Here is a 19,027-nt window from a genome sequence, read left to right on the forward strand (position 1 = left end):
GCTGGATGCCAAAATTTTCAATCTTTAATCTGGTCAGGGGATGAGCAGGATTGTACTGCGAAGTCACGCTGCTTTGAGATTTATCAGGCCTCTGTGCAGAAATAGAAAATCCCTGGAGTTTGCGAATCAGAGTTTGAACTTCAGGGGGTTCAATGGTAGATTGGTCTGAAATATTAGGGTATGTAGCAGCGGTTAATACTCGAGCGACTTTTGACTCTGGATTTAAACGTACTGGGGAAGTCGGGGGAGTTGATGAGGGCGATTTACTCTCAGAATGGTATTTAGATTTTGATTTAGGTGCCATTCATAGTTCGACCCTCCTTCTCGCGCCAAATATGTTGAAGCCCCGAAAATCGGGTCAACAACAAGGGGGATACCCACCCGGTCCAGACCTTGGTCGGCAGCTCCTTATCCGTTTGGTATAGCGGGTCCGACTGGGGATAATGGGACCAGTTTCCCAATATAAGGGTGTGTGTGTGTGTGTGTGTAGAGTTGGATGATGCTGATCTAAGAGTACTTAAAGCTAATATAATTCAAACTTTTAAACTAACTCTATGCTATTGTAATCTAATGAGAAACAACACATCTAATCTACGCTAACCCGGGGTTTATTTCTTCTATTATGCGATCTAAAGAGATTTCAAACAATAACTGGTAATAAAGATCATTCAGCTATCATAAGAATAGAAATCGATTAAGATAAACCACTTTGCATAAAAAGTTAGGCAAAACAGTTGTGAACAGCATATCGCATAATAAGTTATTCATATATCAAACATAAATAAATGACTCCATCGTACAAAAGTGCCAAATGGTAACTCATACATTCATGCAGTAACATATAAACAACTAAAAGCTGTATATCACTTTATGAATATAAACAGAAACAGTCAAGAGATAAAAGTACCCTTTATGACTGGTTCCACTCATAAGCTTCAAGCAACAATGATTTATCTCTCCTTGCTCTAACATCTACTAAGAGTACAGAAGTGCAACATCAGTAGCAGATATCGAATGCAAACATTAATAAACCTTGATCCATCCATTCATCAAAACCCCCTCCGAGGGTGCAAAAGTGCATGTTCTGAGGACAAGTTTTTTGACAAATTTCTGGACCCTTCTCCTAATGCCTGAGAAGGGTTTAAATACTGCTAACTAATTAACTTAATTACATAAATTTAGGATACGGTTTTAAATGACCGCCCTTCTGCTAGCGCAAAACTATTTCTAAAAATTGAATCTAATTCCTAACCATTTCTGTATTTGCTCCTTATTGCTGCAAGCATGCAACATTCGCCTGGGAAGAGTCGGCTGGTCGCCTTCTGCTTTCGTTTGAGCTATGAAAATAGAAATAACAAGCGCTGGCACCACTTTCTGGTAAACTAGAAGATATTTTCGAGAATCTTCCTCTGGCTGGGTGTATTCACTGCGTGTATACTTGGTAATAACCCAAATTTCTCTCAAACTGATTCTGCTTTTGCTATTTCGTTTTCCGGCCTTGCGAATGACTGAATAAGTTAGGGACTTTGCTCTCTGAACAATTTTCTGCATCGAAAACTGCCTCCGTTCTTTGTTCCGGGCTTTTCTAGTGCGTTTTCCTTCTTTAGCGCCTTTTTCTTTTTGCTTTACCGGGCATAAGCTTCATGATCTTTTGTAAACATGCTGCTTTTGTGCGCTTTTGACTCTGGGCGTTGGATGGCCTATTGACATCAACATCTGTTAAGTGATACTCTGGAATCTGTGGTCCTGTTGCATGCGGCATCCGTTTATGAAGGGATCTCTTCTCTGTTCTCCGAGCATTTGACGCTTTCCACTTTTCCTTAGATGTTTCCTACACATTGCTTCATGTTATTTCTTGTCTTACAGTTTACGCAAAGGAAAAGAGTAATGATAATAAAGATTGACATGAAAGCTTTAAGCTCTTATGAATGCATAATCATGACACCCATAACTAACTGACTCTTTGAAAAACACAAAACTGTCCTTCTTGAATACTTTGGCGTACATTCATTAATTTCTTTTAAGGCGCGTGCCCAATTTTGGTTTACGGACAGCTTTCCTTGAATACTGCGCCGAGGAAAATTTGCGATGGGTGATTTCTGCGACTCGCATCGCAGCATCGCGGATCGCGTCGTCAAGATGTGTCATCACAGAAATTCATGATCGCATTTATCGCAAATCACATTCATCGCAGATCGCGGATCGCAGATCGCAGATCGTGCTTAGTCATTCAATCATTGTGTGTTGCTTACGCGATGTTGCGATATGCGACGTCGCATATAGGCCGTCGGAGATTTCTTAAGATTTTTCTTTTAAGAGCGCTCATAATGTATGCGATGCGATGAATTTCACGTCGCTTCTTCGCAGTTTATTATGCTCATAAGAAAACGTTTCATTCTCTTCTCGCGATGCGATGCAGTTTTAGGGAGTTGAATACAAAAATTTTCATAAAATGTTTTTTGGATGTTTTATTAAGGGTCCCCATTTGCTTGGTGTTATTGCTAATACCAAACAAAGAGGGGGGTTGTTGGTGGCCACAACAGGAGGAGAACAATATTTAGAAGCTAAACATGACACCAATCTTCATTATTTTCATCAATACAATTACATCCCTGCAAGAAAATACAATGGAGTTACAGAAATATGAGTTCTCTCCGTAAGAACACTAATTAAAATCTCCCCCTAGAGGAAAATTCGACTTGGTACTTATAAAAAATGATTAGGAATAATTCCCCATGAATGGAGGAAGCGTTCCCCACCAAAATCCCTTGATTAGTGGATCTGGTTCCCAATACTAGGAATCTGCATTAAATGGTAGGGAACACATTCCTAGATTTTCTCAATCATTCAAGTTCCACAATCTGTGCCATAATTCCATAATATCTTGTTGATTTATCATTTAATATTGATCCTCCTGTAGTAGGGAGCAAGTCCCTAAATTATCTCCTCCTCCAGATCTTCATAATATGTGCAATATTCTCATAATATTCCACAAAAATAAATAATATTAGGCACAAATATGAAATTATTCATAAACCTTCTTAATGAATATATTAAAGTTAAAAATACATTACCGAATGCAAAAAGATAGGTTTAATGTGCTGAAGGATGGTCATAGGCCTTAATTTATGTTTAATTTAGAGGCATGGGCCTTAATTTATGTCTAATTTAGAGGCCCATCATACCCCCCTGCTGAAAGTGTTGCTCATCCTCTGAGCAACTTAGTGATCTCATTGTGCCTCATTCATGGCCTTGGTGGCCTCTCTCTTGTGCATTAAGAATCTTGGTTGTAAGTTCTAAAAGGACAAGCCCAAAAACATATTTGTGAAAAGAAAAATCCTTGCTTCTTGAGACCATTAGTTTGCCTTCTTCCCCTTATTCAAGATGGTTCTTGAATATTTTTTAGTTTGGCAAGGTATTCCACATCCTTATCAACCTTCTTATAACTTGTTCCACAATTTGGAAACCTATGAAACCTTCAAAATGTCTTTAGATGAGAACTAGGAAGTTCTGTAGTAATTCCTGTCAAAACTACGGGAAACCTATAGGAAACCCTTTTAAAACTACATGAAACCCTTTTTGAGCATAAATGATAGTGTGAACCTAGGACAGGCCCTCAACTTGACTCCCATGCTTTTCTCTCATTTCTATAACATCTTTTATGCCTTGGAAAATATCTAGAACGAGATTAGAGACCTCTTGGAAAGTCTATTTTCATCATTGCAGTTTGAGTTCCGTTTTGATGGTGGATGCCTCATTTCCTTTTGTTGCCTTCTTCTTCTCTCTTGTGGCCTAGATGGTTGCCTAATGGCCTTGGAGTTATCTGTTTTGATTAGGTCCCTCTTAGGCACTGCCATTTTGGGTTTTAGCACAATTTATTTCTTCCTTCCTTCTTGTAGCAGCATTCTGCCTTCCTGTAGTAGTCATTCCTTCTTCCTTCGGAGTCTTCTAACTATATGGGAGTGATGAGAAATGATGTAGGTTTGTGAAAATGGAAAGGATGCTTTGTTTGTTTTTTTAAGAAATTTTTAGGGTGAGATAGGGTTTGTTTTTGAACTTATGAAATGAGATGGATGAATGATGGATAGATAGTGAATATGAAGTGGATGGAGGGCTTGAAGTGCTGTGGTGACTTGGCCTTTGCAAAAAATTCTTAATTTAACTACTTTCCTCATTCCTTGAAATCATCACCCTTCATAATTTGACTTTTCAACATTGCATGAGTGAAGGAGTGAGCTGCAATTAACAAGTTGAAGGAGGCTGATACTGCTAACCCATCCTTAGCTTATAAAACCTCATCTCTCATGGATTGACAACAAATTTCTAACTATAATATGCTCAAGAGAAGAGGTCAAGAATATTTCATACCTATACCTACTTGATGGTTATTGGAGAGACATGCATGCTGCTGCTTAGTTGATGTTTTTGTGCTTCTCATGACTCGGGTACATCTTCTTGATTTCCTTTTTCTTTTTTGTTGATCTTATTTTGCTGATGGGTTGTCTTCTTGTTGATGTGCAGGTGATGGCTTCCTCTATTGCTGCTAAGCTCTGGAGGAGTTTCATTATGCCTGTAGTTATGATTCTCCTCTTTCAATCATGGTGCTGAAGGTTAGGCCTGGAGCCTGCTGTTACTTCCAAATAGGCTGCTGTAGCTGCCCTTTTTTTTGAATGTTTGTGTCCTTTCTCTGTTGGAGGGTAAATAGGTATTGGAATGAGTGGAAGGTGTGGCCATAGAGTGACATGGTCATGATGGGTGTTGGCTGAGATGTGGTGAAGTCAATGTCATTTTTTCCTATCCCAAAATAGGCTTGCATCATAATTTTTCCATTGGACTGCCTTTCCTATAGATTTTTAGAACTTCCTGTAGTACTACAGGAAACTCCTGTAGTAATTTAGGACAACCTCTTGTAGCAGACTTGTTTTGTCCATATCTCCCAAATGGTAGAATGGATTGACTTGAAACTTTCTGAGAATGTTTCCATCATCATTATGCACCTCCCCATAAAAAAAATTTGGTCAATGGATGCACAGATCTTGAGAAAAACTAAAAATAGATGAAGGTGATGGAGGCCGATTTATTGGAAACCATGCACTGGAATTTGCTGAAATTTCTTGGGAATGTTACCATCATCCATATGCATCTCCCCATGAAACATATTTTTAAATGGATGCATGGTTTTCAAGTTATGGAAAAAATAAATTTCTGCTCTATGTATTTTTGTTTCCTATAGTAAAACAAAGCCTTCTTGTAGTTTTTTAGGACAACAAGAAAACTGAATGGGAAAAGCTTGAGAATGATGGGTGGATGGTGGAAATAGATGAGGGTGATGGATTGACATGGCCTTGGACTTGTTGGAGCATTTGAGCAAAGGAGGAGAAAGTCAAAATTTGACTTATTTTGACTAGGTTTGACCTATTTTTTCTTTCTTTGGTGGCAACTTGTTTTTGTTCCTTGTAGATGTTGGAGAGCACCTACATTCATCAAAGAGATACATGGAGCAAGGATTTTTTTTTTTTTTTAGGCCTACTAGCCGCCTCAATGAGGTTTTCAACTAGTAGGTCTGCCTAGGCACCTCAAAGGAGGTTTTCAGCTAGGTTTTTTTTTTTTTTTTCCCAACCTATTGACTACCTTATGGAGGTTTTCAATCAATGAGCAATCTAAGGCACCTCAAAGGAGGTTTTCACCTAAGATTTTTTTCTTCTTATTTTTCATTTTTTTTTTCTACCCTACCCTACTTGAAAAACAAAATCACTTTCAAATATAAGAATATTTCCAATGGAGCCATGTGCACATCAAGATGACATACAAAATGATGTGTAGGCTTGAAATGTATCCTTTGACATGTACTTGGATTTAAGAGACCAAATGATTTGACTTTGAAAGGATCAAACATAGTTGAAGAAGAGAGTGATGCTCCATCTTATTGATTTTCTGGAACCAAACCTCAATATAACTTTGATGTCCTTGGTTTTCTTGCTTACCTGGATCATTCTTCATGTCTTCTTCTACCATGACCTTAAATCTTCCTCTTTTTCCTGATTGTTCTCTTGAATACATGGAGGATTTGATGGCAACCATGAGGGAGCGCTCTCGATCTCTGATTTTGATGTCTGCTCTTCATCAAGTGCAACCCATGATTATGTGGTCTTCTCATTTGAATCTTCTTCTTCTGGATGTGGTCCTTCAATGATAACAAGATAATCTCTTTTTTGTAATACTCTTCCTGAGCTATGGTGAATACAAATGATCTTAAGAGGAGATGTTTGGAAGTGTTGTACCTCAGCATTGCAAGTGGGCTGAGCTACTTCAATGTGCAGGTTTGGAAATGGTGGTACATGTAGTTGAGTGGGAGTGGATATTTGAGATGGATGTGATTGTGGTTGTCGTTGTGGTCGAGATGAATGATAGGGATAGCATGGAGTTGGGTATGGAGGATATTGAGGAAAATAGTGAGGATATTGTGGATGGCTCCCATAAGTTCCTTCTCAACCTTGTTGCCAAGATTGGTTTTGGGGTTTAGATGGCCAATTTTTCCAAGGAAAGGGCATTTTCCAATTACTTTGAGGTGGATATGCATAAACTTGAAATTATGAATTAGGCTCTTGCATCATACTAGGTTGACTAGGCTACCATGGTCCTCTTGGAGCTACATAACATCACTGCATTGGTGATTGACTTGCTCCATTGTTCTCTTGGTGAACTTCCATCAACCTTGGTAATAAGGAGCAACCTTTAACATCATGTGATTCTGCATGGACAACATGAATATCAACATCTTTTTTTTTTCATTTCGAATTCTTAACATTTCTACTTGTTCACTTAGATTGCTAATAATTTATGTTTTAAATTTATCAAGCAAATTTCCAAGTTTAGCTTGACTTACTGATCTTGATGATGATTTACCTACTCTTTCCCTTCCTCTTGATATGTGTTTGCATGTTTCACAAATTTATTCAAATGATAATTGGTATACATCACCTCTACTCATGAGATCAAGGAGATTAATCCGTTCATCCCTAATTGTTCTAATTAAGAGTGTTTTAGTGTGTCAGATCCTAAATGATGTAGTTTTGTCCTCTTAACATTATACATGAACCTTTCTATTAGATCCTCTAGATTCTCATCTTCTTTTTGATTCATTCTAAAGATTTCTTCTTTAAGATCATGATCTTTATATTTTTCTAGAAATATATTTTGCATATCATTCCATGATCTTATTGAATTAGTCCCTAAAATCATGAACCATTTAAGAGCTTTATCCTTCAATGTTTCCGGAAACAATCTCAGTTTTTGAGTTTTTAATAAGTAACCATAAGATCTACAAACAATTTCAAATTCAAAGAGAAAGGTTTCCGGATCTTCTGACCTTAGACCATGAAATTTTTAAAGAAAAGATGGAGGGATGTTCTTCATGTGCACACTACCATCAGTATCTTGAATGGGAAATCCAAGAGGATCTTCCTCATTGTCATCATCTCCATCCATTTCTTCTACATTCTTTGCCATCTTCTTCTTCTACCTACAAAAGTGAATGGTGATGTGGCTCTTACTGCACCACGTGATCAAATGGGGGGGTGGGTTGGTGTTGGAGATTTTTTTGTTTTTTATGATTGAATGAAAACACTAATGAAATGCACTTTTCTATTTTTGAAATGAAATATGCCTAATGCAAATATTTTTTATTTTTGTAGAAAGTAAAAATAATTGAATCAATTAGGGAAGAAAAAATGCATACTTTGACACCTCCCTGGCAATGATGCCAAAAAGTGATGAGCCTCAGTATTGCAACAAGAATGCTGCAACTCCCAAGGCTACCGACTTTAATTATCAACCCGGGGTTCGTACAAAATTAAGAGGTATCGACACTATATTTGAAGCATATAATATGTCCTTCCTTTGCTTCCATGATGCATGTACTAAAACCAAATCCTAAAATAATTGCAAAAAACGAAATGCTTGAAATAGACACTTGAACCTATTGCGAGAAATAAAGTACAAGGAAAGAAACATATTCTAATTGCATAAAGATCATGAACTAAATGTAAAAGAAACCTAACTTAACCCTATTTATCACATGTGATGATTTAAACTAACTGAGCATGGAGTCTGATCTAGGGAGTATTAACTACTATGTGCATGTGTGAATATAAAAGAACTCTTTTTTTAATATTTTTATTTTATAAATGCAAATGCTAATCCTCACTTGTTCTTTGGCAGGGGAGACAGGTATGGAGGAAGAGGGTTAAAATGGTCTTGATAGAATGGATGTCAAGTAGAGGCCTAATCCCATCTTCAATGATGATTTTTCTCAATTCGGGCTCAAAATAGGTCACTACAGGATTTCCTACAGGATGTACTAGTTCTCCTACAGGATCCCATGTTTTACTACATGATGTTACAAATTTACTATATGAAATTAGAATTCATCGAATGGCCAATAAAATCAAATCCAAATTGGATGGGACAATTCTATTATTGACTAGCATGTCTTAGGTCTCCATTCCAAGTGGAATCACTAAAAAAGACCTCTATTAACCCATGCTAAAAAATAACAGAAAATTACTAGTCTAAAAATCAGAAATTTGAGAACTAGTGAGCTAGTAAATCCATCAAATGCCTAACCTAATCAAGTGAAAATGCAATGGGGTAATTTTTTTTATGAAATATAATGTTTTTGTGATCTAATACAAGTGGAATCAACTTGATTGAATCTCATTAGCATGCTCTAAAAAATAGCAGAAATTTACTGCTAGTTGCCACAAAGGAGTTCCAGAAATCTAGATTTGGGAATAAGAAGACTAATCCAAGTAGCTCAATGATTACTATGACCTTCCAAATATTTTCCAAGGATGAAATGATGCTTTTGATCCTACAAAATAACTTACATAAACCATTTAACCCAATCCTACAACAAGAAATCATTAATACTAAATGCAGAAATAGAAAGAAATAAAAACAAGAGATGCATGTGAATAAGAAGTGAAAAGAAGGAAAGAAAATGATACAAAAGGGCTCTGAGGCTCCTGGGATGGCCAAGCCCAAGGAAAATTAGATACCTATGGAAGAGAACAAGATTTAGATGCTGAACATGACACCAATATTCATTATTTTCATCAATACAATTACATCCTTGCAAGAAAGTACAATAGAGCTACAGAAATATGAGTTATCTCCACAAGAACACTAATGAAAATATTCCCCTAGAGGCAAATTCTACTTGGTACTTATAAAAAATTATTAGGAATCATTCCCCATGAATGGAGGAATCTTTCCCCACCAAAATCCTTGTATTAGTGGATTTTGTTCCCACTACTAGGAATCTGCATTAAATGGCAGGGAACACATTCCTATATTTTTGCAATCATTGGAGTTCCACAATCTGTGCCATAATTCCATAATATCTTGTTGATTTATTATTTAATAGTGATCCTCCTATAGTAGGGAGCAAGTCCCTAAATTATCTCCTCCAAATCTTCATAATCTGCACAATATTCTCATAATATTCCACAAAAATAAATAATATTAGGCACAAATATGCAATTATTCATAAACCTTCTTAATGAATATATTAAAGTTAAAAATACATTATCTAATGAAAAAATAGAGGTTTAATGTGCTGAAGGATGGTCATAGGCCTTAATTTATGTTTAATTTAGAGGCATGGGCCTTAATTTATGTCTAGTTTAGAGGCCCATCACCAGTGCCTCCTCCAAATCCTCTTCCATGTCCTTGGAATCCTCCATGAGCCATAGGTGAGCCTTGATCATTCTGCACTCAGGTTTCATCCTGCATCCTATACGTCAGGGTTTTGTCTATCTTCAAATCATAGCTTCGACAATCTCGTTCATCTTGGTCAACCGTTTTACAAAATTTGCAGAAGAGTTACTTTGGTGGCTGCATAAACTTTTGTAATAGATAACAATTGTTTGTCGTATGCATTCTTGGTACTTGGCAGATACTACACCAGATGCTTGAACCAATGCTTGATCCAGTAGGAGACTTTGGTTTCAGTGGTTTGGGACCTCCAGTAGCTATATAATCCCGGTACACAGGGCAATGATCCTTATAGTGGCCTACAACGTTGCACTTTGTGCAACAAACTTCAAGGTGTAGTCTTGACTGAACCTCCTTTCCCTTCTCTAGATCCTGCAACTCCATATGCAAGCTTGCTAACTGTGACTGGATCTGTTGGACTCCTATATTCGTATCTTTGATCGACGAAGCCTCCAGCTCCATCGCAATCTCTAATGCTTCGGCTTGAGATCTGATCTTATGTTGAGACAAAGGCAGTCTTAAATGTGGCAATAATGAAGCTATGTACCATTCCTTACATTGTTCGTCTGAAATATGTAGATTAACTTGTCACAGTAAGCACTTCAAACTCTGATCCATATCCCATGTAGACTCGTTAGTTGTCTGCTTGATCTCCTTTATTTTAGTAACACACTGAGCCTCTGATTTCGACTTTCTAAATTCTGTGTTCAGCGTAGTCTTTGTCTCAGCCAACGTAGCATTTGGATTGGTTGTGCTATATTTGATATACCATGCAAGCGCTCTATCCTATAGCACTATAACCAGTTGCACTTTCTTGATGTCATTATCATTGATCTTCTGCGCCTTCCACATAACTTCGGCTACAAACCAAAATTGATGAGGATCCTCTGATCCCTGACCCTTGAATACAAACATTTTCATTGTATTCACCATACTGAAGAATGAAGGTGGAGGTGGAGGTGGGGGTGGAGGCATAGGTGTATGAGGTGGTGATGAAGGTGGAGATGGGGTGGATGGATGCAAAATCCCAAAAGTGCCCTGACCTTCTGTCTGCGGTGCACCTCCAAGTGTGTTAGGGTTGGCCCTTTCTTCTTTGTTGTCCGATTCATCCAACAATAGACTATACGCGCCTTCAGTGAATTTGTCTGAATTAGATCAGAATCTCTTTTTGCTTTGTGTAGATCCAGTCTGACATCTTTTAAAAATAAATTCAAAGGCATAACACCTTTTTTTCACAACAACATTTTAATCCAAGTTTTTAACGATCTCAGGTACTTACCTCTCGGACCCTTAAAGAATCGGCGTTCAGCTTCGCTATAAGATATAGACGTGTCAATTGTAATTTTAGTGATGAAACCACCCAAAATAATATCGATCCAATAGTCAAAAACCCTTTTGACCTTATAATTAGACTCTTCTAGGTGCTCGATCGGTTTAGGAGCCCACACAATAGGATCGTCGTGCTTCCAAGTAGGTTCGCTAATCGATAGCTAGACATCCACATGTGTAATTCGCAAGGGAATGATGAAAACAAAATTTTGTGCTCTTCTATGTAGAGATATGCTTGTAACCACCTTTCTTTCGGCTAGCGTGGATTTTGATTTTCTTGACCTGCAAACTCCTGCAACTTCAGATCTATCCAGCTCTCGATTTCTTTCCTAGTTGGTATCCATGGATGCCACATCACACATCTTGGAGATAGATCTCGGTCTCAGCAATGAAACCATTTGTTGGCTTGAGGGGGCTTTGACCCAGGTTTAGAGTTAGCTACCTAGCCAACAAGACCCTACACTACCGGCCCTTTTGGTAATAGTTCGCTTAGCGCAAACTGTAGTCTCACCCGAAGCAGTATTAGGGGATGCTAGAACTAGGTTTCTACATCCAGAAGGCTATGTCATGTAGCAGTGAAGCGTTTCCTTGAATTAGGGCCTTATCTGGCCTTCGATAACCCTTATCTTCCGAATCACAGATTTAAAGAAATTTATACTTAATTATATCTATGAGCTCCACTTAAGTGTTCTAACATGCATAAGTTACTAAACCTAAGTAGATTTGAACCTTCGTGATGCAATTAAAGCAATATAATAGAGAACTGAATCATAACTAAGCATAAAGACGTAGAACATATAATTAAGCACAGAACACACATATTTGATTCAAATTTTCTTTATTACTTTAGATCTTCAATACATACATATTTTATGACCCTGCGCACACAGATGCAATGGCCCGCACACTCAGTTGCAGACTTACCAATGTCTCTGCGCACTTATCTGCAGGAGTGTTCCCCTTCACCAGAATACAAAATTCCAGAAAAATTAGACTCAAAATCCCATTCATCAACTAATACTTACCTCTAATGACTCCTAGATGACTATCTTTTACATTACATTACCACTGTCTATGAACCGTGGGTGAAGTTCATTGTATCATCAAAACAACCCATCCTTTTACAAAATAAGGGGCTTTGACCTTCCTAAAAGCCCCTTTTGACTCTTAACGTTCTGTGCGCTCCGCTCCTCAAATTGTAGAGACTCTACAATAATAAAAAATTCAAAACTTAGACAAAATTGGCCTTGGGGGTCCCCATCCCAACAACAAGCTCCTACCAAGAGCGACTAGGGATTGTCGCTAGGAAACTGACATGAAAATATGGGCGAGACTCCTTTTCCTTAAAAAAAATTGTACACTTTCCAAAAGAATATAAAAGTGGTTTGGGATGTACAAACATGGAGACAGGGGCCCCAAGAAAATGACATCTTGTATAATGATGCAAGTAAGGTTTTTTGCTAAGCATGAGGGCCCAATTGGTTGGTATCAGTGTGAGGTTGGTGAGGCAGATGGGTTATTACGTATGGAGGGATGATATGCCAAATGTATAATGTGGGAGTGCATTCAACTTTATCCAACAAAAAGTAAATGAGGGGGCTTGGGAGTGGTGTTGGTAAGCAATAAGTAAAGGAGAGGAGAATTAGGCTAATCTTCAAGACATACAAATGAGATGGCTCTCGGGCCTAAGTGGATGGTCATGGACCCCAATAGTGTATGGTGATCTATAAACTAAGGTGATCCATCTATGGGGACATGCAATCGATTGACATGGGAATTTACCAGGTGCAAAGAGAATGTAGTGGTAAACGTGGTTGAGGTAACCAACCCCATAGTGAATTTTAGAGAAATGATGTCAGGATATCAAAAACTTTGTAAGAAGCCTATCATGTTGAGTGGAGAATGATAACTTAACTTTGATGAGAAATTTCTGGAAGGCCTGTAGCTTCAACAACTAATACACCAAGTGAAAAACATCTTGATGAAATCATATATAAGTTGAAATGTGCTAAACAAGATGAATCTAAGAACATGGAAAGGTGCACCTGAATGGTATATGAAACATGAAATGAGCCCAAAAATGAAGGTGCTATGGAACTGACATGAAGGGTACCATGATAAAGAGGATGTCATCTCGATCCTAACGTCGCTAATGTTTTGTGAAAGGAGGTCTTGAGCTCCTGTATGGGCCACAGGAAGGTGACATAGAAGGCGATATATAGGGCGAAGTGGGCCATATGCCACCTCATTTTTACATGCTGACGTGGATTGCAAAGCTTGGTCCATGAGTTGTTTTATTTTGTTATGGTCAGCCTGCGTACCCGAGTATCACGCGATGATTGCTAGGTAAGAGGTCACTACTTGTTCTTTGTGATTTTTGTAGCTTAGGTTAGATAGGCCATACATGATGGCTTGTATGGACCTTTTTAAAGGAAAAATCCTAAACACGTGTGGGCAACTGTGAAATAGTCGCGCGGAGGGTGCGCAGGTAAATGAAAAATAGTCACGTAATGGTGCAACTAAGGGTAGTATGGGGAAGCAAACTCATGATAGAAACCAAGGTGTTGGTATAGTTCCTGAAATATCCCATTCTCGAAGTGTTTCCCATGATTTGAGACCAACTACTTAGGAACATCAAACCATGTTATGACATGGTTAAAGAAAAACGGTGCAACAATTTCTATGGTGTTATTGTAAGTGGGCATGGCTTCTACCTATTTGGTGAAGTAGACTACCATGATGATAATGTACTTATGGATGCCTTGAGAATATGGGTTGTATGTGATGAAGTTGATGCCCCATTTGCAAAATGGGCCTGTAACAATGACTGGGTGGAGCAGAGTTGGTGGAGCCCGCAATTTGTGAGAGTATCATTGGCAACATTCACATCACTTCACTGCTTGGATACAATTACGAAATAAAGTGGGCCAAAAATAACCTACACGAAGAATTTTTTGGGTCATGGCCATTCCTAATAGGTGGTCAACGCAACCTCCGCTATGGCAGTCATTTAAGACCTGTTCTACTTAGTCAATGGTAAGGAATCAATGGAGGATGGTGTCGATGCCATGCCGGTAGAGGATGTCCCCTACAAGGAGGTAACATGGGGCATGATGGCGAATGCGCTTGCAATTGTCACGAGTGAGGTGTGGGTTGAACTTTTGGGTTGGGAGGAAGAGTATAATATCTCCGTACCAAGGATCATCTGTAGATATGACGAACAAGAGTTCGTCTGGGAAGGAGTCATTGATTGGGGACCCTTGGGAATTTATGGGGAGGTCTGTGATGAACTCAACAAGGATCAAGGCTTTCCTGTTTTTTGGGGAAGCGAAGTGTAAGTAAAATTCCAGCAAAATAACTATCCAATGAGCATATTTGTGGTTGATCATACGGGCCACGACGGGTAAGAAAATATCACATGGGGTTAATATTTGCAACTATGGTAGTGGTCCATAAGATGATGTAGTGTTGAATCTTTTGTACTAAATGTAGGAGTGCTAAGGAAGTTTTATCTATTGGATCATACTTTAATGTAGGCCTGGAGAGGTTCTTCTAATGTACTAAATGACATGTTCACGATTTTCAACTCCTCCTTAGACTAGTACTCCTGCTATGGCTACCTTTGAAGATGATAAATAGAGGGTATATTCCTTGGTATAGTCATGGGGGCTAATCGAAGGTGCTTGTGATAGTGTGTCTTTCAGGGCGTTGAATTATTTTTGGGCTTCATCATACCAATGGAAGGGAATCTCCTGAAAAAGGAGGTGTAAGAAACTGTGCACACATGTGGCATAATACGGGATGAAGAGACACAAGAAATTGGACTTTAGTTACAGGATTTGCAACTTGCTCGAATTTTTCGGTGGTGGGATCTCCTGTAGGCTTGGACCTTTAGGGGTTCTACAAGGATACCCTACTGGGAGACTATGAATCCAAATGGTCTTCTTGCATTATGAAAAAGGCACACTTGAGGGGGTTGAAGCATAGGTTGTATTGTATGCACCTCTAAAAAACCAAGCGAAGATCCTCTAGATGTTTAGAACATTTTTTGGAGCGAACCATGAGGTCATCCAAATAGGATAAGTTGAGATGAGACAGATCATATAATATATAATTCACGGCCCACTGGAATGTGGCTCCAACATTTTAAGGCCAAAGGGCATAATGTGTTAGGAAAAAGTACCTGATGGGGTTTTAAAAGAAGTTTTATATTGATCCATGTGGTGGATTTGGATTTGGTTATATCCAGAAAATCCATCCATAAAGGACAAGGCTTCGTGTCCCTCACATGCATCAGTGACCTAATCAATGAAGGGGGTCAGATACTTGTCTTTGTCACATGAGTTATTTAGATCCTAGAAATCAGTACAAACTTGAATAGTTCCCTGTTTCTTCATGACGGGTATAGGGTTAGAAATCCAAAAGGTGTAAGCGATGGGGTAGATGAAACTAGCTTTATGAAGTTTGTTGATTTTGAGTTTGATCGCTTCGACTTTGGAAGGGTGGAGTTGACATTGTTTTTGCCTAACGGGGCGGGCATATAGCCATGTGTTAATGTGGTGTTCTATGATAGTAGGACTAATGTCAAAAAATTTTGAGTAAGACTAAGCAAAGATGTCCCTATATTCTTGGAATAGGGATTTGTATGAGGCCACTTTTTTTGGTTAGAATGATGCCACCAACAAGATTTCCTCAACTACACCTAGTTTGAAATAAATATTTATCTTGACAATGGTTGAGATATTGGACATATTCCCTTCCTCAAATGTTTTTGGTGTAGGAATGGGATTCTTGAACTAATCTACTTGTCATGGGGTGGGAAGTCCTTTGTTTCTACTATGAAGATTTTGTGACTTGGTGCCTCAGTAGGTGAGAATGCTTTCTCTGGTAAGAAGAAACCGCCATGATACATGGTGTCCCAAGGGAAGTCTGGTTCCTTCATGGCCTCCATAATATATTCATATAAGTGAAAAATATGGTCTTAAGGTGTTAAAGACTGCTAGAGGTCGTGAGGATGGGATTGGGATATAATGGTGCTAGTTGAAAAACAAGAAAATGACTCGGTGGTCATTGCTATAGAACCTAGTGATGTTGACAATGTGTAGATTCCATGGGTCTGCATAATCAAGGGTGGCACAACATTTGTGGTAGGTATAGCTGTATCAACACTAAAAAATGATGAGAAGATGACACGAATTAGGGTTCCTATAGTAGAGGAAATGAATCCTATATGGTATTATGTGTCATTAGCACTAGGTGGTGGTAAGATTTCTCTTATGGCTTCCAGAGGGTAGCAAATGGTACTAACTTGATATATGGTTTATGTTGTGACGTCTCACATAGATACAGATGATGGGCTTGTTAAGGTGTTGGTGAGGGGTGCATATTGTGGGTTTTTCTGGGTTGGGTATATGTTTGGATAGATGCCATGGTACCAACATTATATTGGCACATATGATCCAATGCTTCAGAGAATTGGGGAAGGGTAGGGAAAAATTGAGTATGATGGTTGCACATACAAATGCAACAGTTACGGAATTTGTGCCCGGGTCTTTTGCTAGGGACAACTTGAGGGACTTGGTACCATTTCCTATGTTCCCACAAATCAAGACACTAGTTAATCATATGTCCAGGTTCCTCACACAAGGCACAAATGGAGTCTAGTTGAGGTGTCACTAATTCTGGTTGCCTCCTTATATGATGGGAGGTTGTGTGACCATGGGTGTAAGTGGAATACGAGCATGAAGATTCTTCCTTGAAGACACAAAAAATGGTTTTGGACACATCGTCTGTCATTGATGTGGGGGGAAGCGATTGAGTTGCGACATTGTTTTAAGAAAGGGCTCCCAATGCATCTCGATAATGAGGAATTTCGGGACAATGATGAGTGTAATGTCCATACTTCACTCATATAGTGCATGCATGGTTAGTGCGTAATGTCTTTTTTCGCGTTGGGGTGGCCTTTTCTCTTGAGGTTATGTAACACCCTCCTCCCAAATTTACCTAAGTAACCAGACAATTGGGTTAAACATGTCACGATAAGTTACTATGATATGAGTTGAGTCCCTATGTGACAGTTAAGGAAGTGGAATCGACAGAAACCTGATAAGTCTCATCATTGAGTAATTATATGGGCCTTAAGTGGCCTTAATTCACCTCCTAGCTTAGTCAAACCAACTATTCTCACAACCTATTGCATACTTTTGATTATTTTTTGCTTATGAGATTAGTTAGAGTTGGATATTTTGCTTTGTGGTCTAATTTGCATGTAATTAAGGAATAAAGGATAAAAGCAAGGGAAATGCAGGGATAAAAGGTAAAAGCAAGGAATTATGGTAAAAGACCTTGGTAAAAACTCGGATGAGACAAGGGAGAGGAATTACAGGAGGTAAATCCTCCTCATTTACTACCCATCCATTTGAATATCCCTCCATCAGCTGAAAGTACAAACAACCAAATATGAAGTACTAAAAGACAGCCAAGCAAGTGGAAGTACAAGCAGCCTCCCTACTAGAAGGCAACAGAGCTAGTGAAAGTGAAAGGACAAGTTACTATTAAGTTGGGAGCTGTACCTCCCTAATTTTTAGGGAAGTCGTTGAGACTTCAGATGTATAAGTAAAGAGGCTTAGGACCTCAATTTTTTCAGCTAGTCAATTAGTTACCAGTCAGCTAGATAGTCAGTCAGTCAGTGAGCAAGGATTCAAACTTCTACTTTGTAACAGTTTTGATGTAATACAGTTTTTGATATTGAAGATGAGTTTTGATTTGAGCCAGCATTGAGTTAACTCAGAGGGCTGAAGATCTTGGGTTAGGGCCCAACCCTAGTAGCCAAAGCTCCTCTTTCTTGTATTATATTCTAGCATAGCTTCCTCCTTTCTATTCATTTTCTTAATCAAATGCATTCTCATTACAGCAGTAGCATAGATGCATGGTTTTATTTTTCATTTGGTAAAATAGATGCATTTTCATTACCATGGTTTAGCACATATTTTTGGTTTCCTGCTCATTGACTTAAGTAGTTTCTTGTTTTCTGTTCATTTGCTTGAATAGTTTCAGTCCATTACAACAGGGTAGAACATAGTAGTTGTGTTTTAGTTTGTTCCATTTATGTTTTCATTTAATCAGTAGGTTGGTAAAGAAAAGATCCATTAGGATGCTCACAGGTGGCTCGACCTTACCTCCTCCCTCTGGGACTATGGTGTGAGGAAGAAACCCTGCAGCAACCCCAAAAACATAGGGTTTTGGTTTTGATCGAGTTTTGTCATTTAATATAGTCACCGAGGTCATTTCATAGCGCTCTGACCCTTTTATGGTCATCAACTTGTTCACTCTCCTTTTGTCCCAGGCCTCACTCACATTCCCATGTCTTTCTCTTTTAGCCTGAAATGCTTGCGCAGGAGCTGATAATTCATGTTTAAATGATTTTTAACTGTCATACACCTTTCACAAGCCAAATCGTCCAATCACCACTGAAATCCATTTTTCGTGTTTGACTTTTCACCCTTTAAATCCCCATCGTCGATCTTCCTTATCAGATCCGACAGCTGTCATGTGCTCGCTCACCAAGCTGCTCAATCACCTTTCCACCATAGATCTGTTTTGTTAAGATCTGACGGCCTTCGCGCCATATCGCGTGGAAATCTGTCTAAATGTTATTAGGCTGAGAGCATGTGATATGGGTGGTTTCCCCGTGCTATGTGTCGGCCGGGGAGGCTAGTCGCATGAATTCTCAAAATACCATTTACAGTTTTGAGGGTGCGCGAGATACAACTTACTGCCCTCCAAACCCACTCATTCTTTCCGCATGTTTCTTTTCATGCCACAACCTCCATCGTCGATCCGCCCTACTAGATTTGATGGTTGTCGCATCACTCGATCGATTTAACGCCTTGAACTCTCCACCGTCGATCCGTCTTTTGAT

Source organism: Pinus tabuliformis, chromosome 1_2 (genome assembly GCF_031772625.1).
Source record: "Pinus tabuliformis cultivar Carrire ecotype Pingquan chromosome 1_2, CPIR1, whole genome shotgun sequence".
In the NCBI taxonomy this organism is placed as follows: domain Eukaryota; kingdom Viridiplantae; phylum Streptophyta; class Pinopsida; order Pinales; family Pinaceae; genus Pinus; species Pinus tabuliformis.